The 6,964-nt window shown below is 39.3% G+C and overlaps 1 protein-coding gene across 1 annotated transcript in view; it reads right to left on the bottom strand.

The window, feature by feature from the left end:
* The window catches only part of Hs3st5 (heparan sulfate (glucosamine) 3-O-sulfotransferase 5), a 103,902-nt gene that overhangs the window by 79,660 nt on the left and 17,278 nt on the right, over positions 1-6,964 (bottom strand). The window lies entirely within an intron of this gene.

Here is a 6,964-nt window from a genome sequence, read left to right as displayed (position 1 = left end):
TTCAGCTCAAGGTGAGCGCTCTACCACTTGAGCCACAGCGCCACTTCTGGTTTTCTGGTGGTTTATTGGAGATAGGAGTTTCACGGTCTCTCCTGCCCGGGCTGGCTTTGAACCATGATCCTCAGATCTCAGCCTCCTGAGTAGCTAGGATTACAGGCATGAGCCACCAGCGCCCGGCCAGGGCATTGCTAATTCTGACTGTAATCTTGGCTGTGAATTCAGTGCAGTAGTGCCATGTTCAGATCAGCTCTAAGTGCATCTTGGGAGATGATCACAGTGGAAATAACTGAAGACCCACTTTGGGATTCAGCCACAATGGAGAAAAGACTCTCTTCTGCCAGAAAAGGGACAGTTCTTAGGTCCAAAAGAGCATCGGCAAAAGCAAAAATTGTAGCCAGGCAACTGCATTTAGAAGTTATATGTTTAGCTTTAGTTTCTTCATGTCTAAACTCAGAAGATTATTATAAGGATGAAAGAAGAGAGGGTGAACAGCAATGCCTGAACCAAATCAAATGCTACTCAATAAGTAGTAGCTGTTATTCACAGAGAAACGTATTGGCATTTTGAAAATGAGTGCTTGATACACAATTCTAATATCAAGTAGACACATCTGGCTTTACTACCTCATTAAAACACATTATCAATTTTCCCTCCAGTAACTTAGGTCACTTCCTCCTCCCTGGAGGAAACAGTGAATCTGTATTTACCAGGAATTACCACCATTACCAACAACAAAAAAAAACAATCATTCTAAGTTGGTTCTTTTTCTCTCTGATGCTCAAGGATCAACCTGTTATCACACCACTGCCATGGATGGTTAGGAACAGTCCAGTACTCTAACTGAAAATTTCTTTCAGTTAATATAGCAACTGAATTTGTTCTTTAGCATATCAGTAAATCAGTGATAGAGTTGCTTTTTTCAGTTCTCAAAATTCCATGTAATATTTATAGCCTCTGAATATATTTAAAGCTAAGCATACCAAGGGTAAGAAAAAAAGTTCCATAAGGAGAGAAATAAATATGCTAAATGTGTGCAGTATATCTGTCCTATGAGGCTCCAGCATGCTTTATGCAGTGTTGAGAGTTTGTGCGTGAGAGCTAAGCTGCATTTCTCTGGTTGTTCTTTTGAACTGGAAGGGAGATGATAAATTATAAATGTGCCTAAGCCACCCAAGTGTGACAGTTTTAATTTTCATTTTAACAATATGTACAATACCAAATGCATGAAACTCAATTGGAATGTGACAAGGTAGCAAAGGGTACAGGGAAGGAAAGGCTGAAAGGTTAGCTTGCCCTTCCTGCCCATTAGCTTCTGCCCTATGGATGGTGGTTGGAGGTTGTTGGAATTGCAAGCACCTAGCCACTCTGCAGGCCTCACATTCTACCTAACACAAGCTTCATGTGTTTCTTTGCACATAACTGGCCATGCATGCCAATGACCACCAGTGTTTTAGTGGCTTTCAGATCCTTGTGCTGTTTCAATAAGCTAAACACTTTCCTGCTTCATTTTCCATGCCACGTTTTCTTCTTTATTCCCTATAGCTGATTGTGTGTATTGCTCAGGCTATTTCTTAGTTTCCAGGTCATCTTTTTTTTTCCTCTCATAAAATGATGCCTTAACCTTTATTTTTTTCAAGCTTTACAACTGCCTCCTTTTCTCGTTCATCTTTACTTGTTCAGCTTTTCTTGTTGAAGCATCCCTGATTTTTTTAAAGGTGACAAATTCACATCTGAGTATAGAATTCTTAGCAAAGAGGTGTGAGACACACCATACTTACAGGGTTCATGCAATTGTAATTGGGACTTTAAAAACACAGGCTTAAAAAGTCCTTGATCAAATGACGTCCACAGTCTAGGAATGGCAAGCCAGTGGAGGGAATGAGAATAATGGAGGAGCATCAAGGAGGAATGCCATCAACCTGCTCTGTGTTTTGCACTAGAAATGCATTCTGAATGTGGCCATGTGACTGGCACACAACTCATGAGAGGTGAGGATGGCTGGCAGGAAGGAGGGTACAGACACAGAGTAGGTGAGGATAGTATACAACTGTAAGTCATCGAGAATTCAAATCATCTTGCACTTAGGAGGCTGAGGTAGGGGGATTTTGAATTCTAGGCCAGCTTGGGCTCCACAGAGAGATCTTTATTTATTTAAAGATTGACCCAGCCTTTCAAGACATTTGTAAAAATGAGTACTTGGCTTACCAGTAAGTTTGATAATCATTTTCCCCTGATAGATAAAATCACAACACCACTACAGAAATGGCTCACTCTCAATGGTCTGTCATGGATCCGTGGAAAAAATTATTTCAAAGTCTCAGAAGAGAAGTTAAAGGAACAGCACTTAGTTGATCTAGGTTTTGTGAGTTCTGCACAAAGAACAGACCTGTTCAAGGCTTTTTTGGAGGTCCATGCATTTATGGGGAGAGGGATTTTTAAGAGAAGGGCTTTGTAAAGAATTCTGTCATTTCCTTTGTAACGCTGCCATGTAGAAGTCATTCACCAATTCCTGCCTTAGAATTATAGGATAGAATTCTTACGGAAACACATTCATACAGAATAACTTTCAGATTTAAGGAGGAGAGGTTTAAATGATGGAAGTTGGCCACAGAGGGGACTGTGGTAATTAAACAATGTTACATGTGTGAGCTTACAGAGACTTCCCTTCTCCCTTTCTAACACCAACGTACAAAAATCAAATCTGTCTTAACATCAGTTGCTTCAAACAGGGGATGCTTTTCATCAGATATGTTGTCTATGGGTAAGTTAGTTAACTGGTCTATGCCTTAGTTTTCTCATCTAACATAGTGAAATGCTAATAATGCCTGATGTAATAATGATTATTTCTATAATGCATATGTTATATTCAATGGAAGATCACTAGATATAATCATTGTCCAATTCTTCTCCCAGATTTGTGCTTCTCTTAGGAACCTGTGCATGTCTGTTGCAGAACAGAAAGTGAGTAGTATGTACTATTGTCATTCCAATATTAGTACTTTGGGTACAAGTTCTTAAGAGAAAAGCAAATGAGAAGCCAGCAGGCTGTAGAATTGCACCCCTGAGATTTCCCCATGGCAACTGTCTTCACCACTCTCAACTCTGGCCTGGGCAGATTGGCATCTAACTTGTTCCTGACAAGATTGATGATTTGAGCATTACAGATTTGCTTTCTGTATTTTTAGGTTGAAAGATTTTCATTCTGTTTCCAGTTACACAAAGACAAGTGTGTGGCATTCTCAAACAATGGCAATGTCATCACGTTTGGATAACCAATGAAAGCATGACATTACAAACAGTTTCCCATCAGGTCCCTTTCAAAAACTTACTTCAGAATAGAAGTATGATGAAAGCCTTTGTGTTTATATAGAAAGAAATAAATATGTTTCATCCTTGGGACTGTCATTGATAAGGGGCAAAAGGATCCTATACAAGGACTTGAAATCAGACTCTCCCAAAGTTCCTACTGTATGATTGACCAAACAAGAGATCGTTTGATAATGTGAGAATCCTATTCAACTGAGAGTCCTTTAGAAAATATACCTACAATAAAAAAAATCCTAAAAAATGATAACTAGAGATGGCAGGCCCAGAAAACCATGGATAATATAAAAATATTATATTCCTTGTTAGATGGAAAAAGTAAAGCTTTTTCTCATCAGGCACTAATCTTAGGTCTCATAATTCCTAAATAATCAGGGCCACATTTTAATTCCTTTATCTGAAAAATAAGGAGTTGATGACTACTTCCAAGTGGTTTTGCTAGACTAAACTGAGCAGTCCTTGTATAGCTCCTGGGACAGAGCCTGACACAAGATAGGTCATTAGTAAATGTCTGTGTCTGCCTGGCCTGCTACTCTGCTATTAGTCAGCACCTGAACAGTGAAGTCTTTAATCAGGGAAAGGCTTCCCCTGCGCCTGTACAGCCTGGGCCTTTCAAACATGCCTATGGGTATTTCTAGAATTTGTAGAAATGATTCACATGTCTCCACCTCTTGTTTACCGCAGTTTTTCTACTCTCTGTTGATTTTTGTCCCTGGCCTGACATTCCTTGTTTACCCTGAAATTCTTGACCTTGAACCTGATCTTATACCACTAGACAAACTATGCTCTGGTATTTCCTTAGAGTTCTGACTCAGGGTTCTGCTTTTGTTTTCTATGGAGCACATTTCAGTCTTATTTCACATATGGCACAATGGCTGACTAAAAAAAATCAAAAGACCTCACAGGGGGCTATTTTATTCCTTCACAGGAAAGTTTCTTTATTATGGTCGAGTGCTTCCAGGTTCACCTCAAGTATGATTTGCCATGGTCTCAGCAGTAAGCTTGGCCTGTTTGGTTTAAGGCAAAGCAGAAATGGCATGACAATATTGGGATTGAAATGCAAAATCCCCACATCAGAGGATGGGAAGGATGGAGACACATGCTGGGAATCTGGAGAGGAACTTGGAGAGAGTGGTCACAGTAGCTTGTATGGATAGGAAATGAGAGATGGTAAAAGAATAGAGGCTACGTAGGAGGAATCAAGGGTGTAGATCAGGCAGCCTACAACAGCAAAGGGAAGGGGATCAGGAGATGCAGAAGCTAGAATCTGAGAATAGCATGTGAGAGCAAGCACTCCTTTACTGTGCCAAAGCAGGATCATGGCTGCCTCCCACCAAGACTCAACCCATTGTTCAGGGCTGCTAGTTTCTGGGTTTTGGGCCAGTCCTGAGGCTTGAACTCAGAGCCTGGGCACTGTCCTTGGCCTTCTTTTGCTCAAGGCTAGCACTCTACACTTGAGCTACAGTGTCACTCCTGGCTTTTTCTGTTTATGTGGTACTGAGGAATCAAACCCAGGGCTCCATGCATGCGAGGCAAACACTCTACCACTAAGCCGCAACCCCAGACCCATGGGCTGCTAGTTTCTGACCAAGTGTTGTGTCTAAATAAGTAAGATTGAGATGCTTAGATTGAGATGCTACCAGTATACCTTGTCACATTTACATCATGGACAGGAGATGTTTGGGGAAGAATCTGGATGTTCAAGAGCTACTTGGATGTGGTGAGAGGGGCAGAGGATTTACATTCTGGAGTGTACACTATTAAGAAATGATGTTGATCAAGATATCGTGTTCATACACTGCTTTGTTAAATGGCGACTCTTTTGTACAACTACTTAAAAAGATAATAATAAAAACCGACCCTAACAATTATTCAAAGGAAGTAATACCTGACGGTCGGAGGTGTATTTAGTAATTACAATAGAACCCTGAAAGATGGTATAGTCATGTGTGGTCATATATATTTATTTATTTGTAGAAACCTGGAAGACAGAATCCTGGCAGGGGATCATCAAAGTGCTGTAGATGAACTACGTTGGAAAGCATATGGCTTAGGTATTCTCAAAGCTCAAAATATTTTGTTCTTGAAAGTGGGAACACTGGTGTAGCTAGGAAGATAAACATCCTTAATATCCTTTCACCTTTCATTTTCATAGCTTGTTCAAAGAATAAATGAAAAAACAGAAAATACATATTTTCTTCCCCTGTAAATTTAAAGGCCCATTCTTTTGAGTCATTGGAAAGAAGGCCTATTTAGAAAGATTAAGCCCCTAAAATGTTAATGATGAAGCAAAGGAAATGACATGTGCCTTGCAAACTGACCATGTCAAGTCACATTTTTTTTTTTAGTATTGCTTATTTTGGGTAGCAACATTTGACCCAGAGAATTGCTATCTGAAACCTTGTAATAAAAATCCTCTCTCTAATGGGGTTCTGCTGAGTTGGCTGTAAGATCAAATGTCAGTGTTCTTTGATCTTTGTTGCTCAAATGTTCTCATTATGTGGAACAGAATTCAGCAGGTGTTTGATTGTTTATCCAGTAAAGGGGAAGGTGAGCTGGGATTAAATTGTTATGGCCTAGCTTTGTTTTAGGCCTGCTGACTCTGACTGAATTTGGAATAATTGTGTTGCAGCACTAGCAATCTTGCTAAGTACAATAGGACACTAAAGCTTGGCTCGGAAACTAATGGACCACAGCTACCATCTGTGGGATTGAAACTAAATGCCTTTAAAGAAATACTCATGAATGTAACTAGCCATCTTGTTGATTAGCTTTCTGGTGGACAGCCTACCAGTTGCCTCAGTGAACCATCCCAACCTCTCTCTGAAAGTCAATAGTGGATGAGTAATCATTTGTTTCTGAATAAACATTTGTCCTATAAATTCCAATCTATTCAAAGCCCTCTTGAAAGAAGATACAATTAAATGATGTAGAATGTAGAAAATTATATCAACACTTTGCAAAACTGTAAATTAAAATAGGAAAACATAAGCTCTTGTGCCAATGTTTATATGGTCATTTTTGTTTACTAACTGAACACATTCAGCAATCCTCTATGTCCTATTTTTTTGTGCCTGGGAAGTTCAAATTTATATTCCTATACATTCTCTCAATGATCAATATTAGCATGCTTTCTATTTTTAAAGAAAAAAGTTAATCCTTGCAAGTGTATTTCTTTCATTAAACAACACATATGTGTAGCACATACCACTATTAAGAGCTATTATTTACTTTTGACTCCAGAATTTTAAGACATCATTACATACCAACATTCAGCTAGAGATAAAATTTTAGGTGATTAGGAATAATGCCATTATTCCCTGAACTAAGCATGGACTGGCTTTTATAAAGACAGAGGAACTTGAACCCCTCGGGCAACTTACAGATTTATTTTTCTCATCTTTCTTCTCAAAATTTCATCATGCAGCCCAGGGAAATGGAGAAGCTAAAGGGGATTCATTGAGGGTTTGCTAGGTTAGAGGGGTCAGTGCCAACCCTGCTCATTGCCTCTACACACTTTCCTTATGGTTCAATCTCCCAATGTATGTGCAGTCCCAGTGGGCTGCTCTTTGTTTCATTCTTTTTTTTTTAATTTTATTTTATTTTATTTGTGAACATACTGTACAGAGGGGTTACAATT

Source organism: Dipodomys ordii, unplaced genomic scaffold (assembly GCF_000151885.1).
Source record: "Dipodomys ordii isolate 6190 unplaced genomic scaffold, Dord_2.0 Scaffold157, whole genome shotgun sequence".
Taxonomy (NCBI): domain Eukaryota; kingdom Metazoa; phylum Chordata; class Mammalia; order Rodentia; family Heteromyidae; genus Dipodomys; species Dipodomys ordii.
This window is presented reverse-complemented; position numbering and strand designations above follow the sequence as displayed.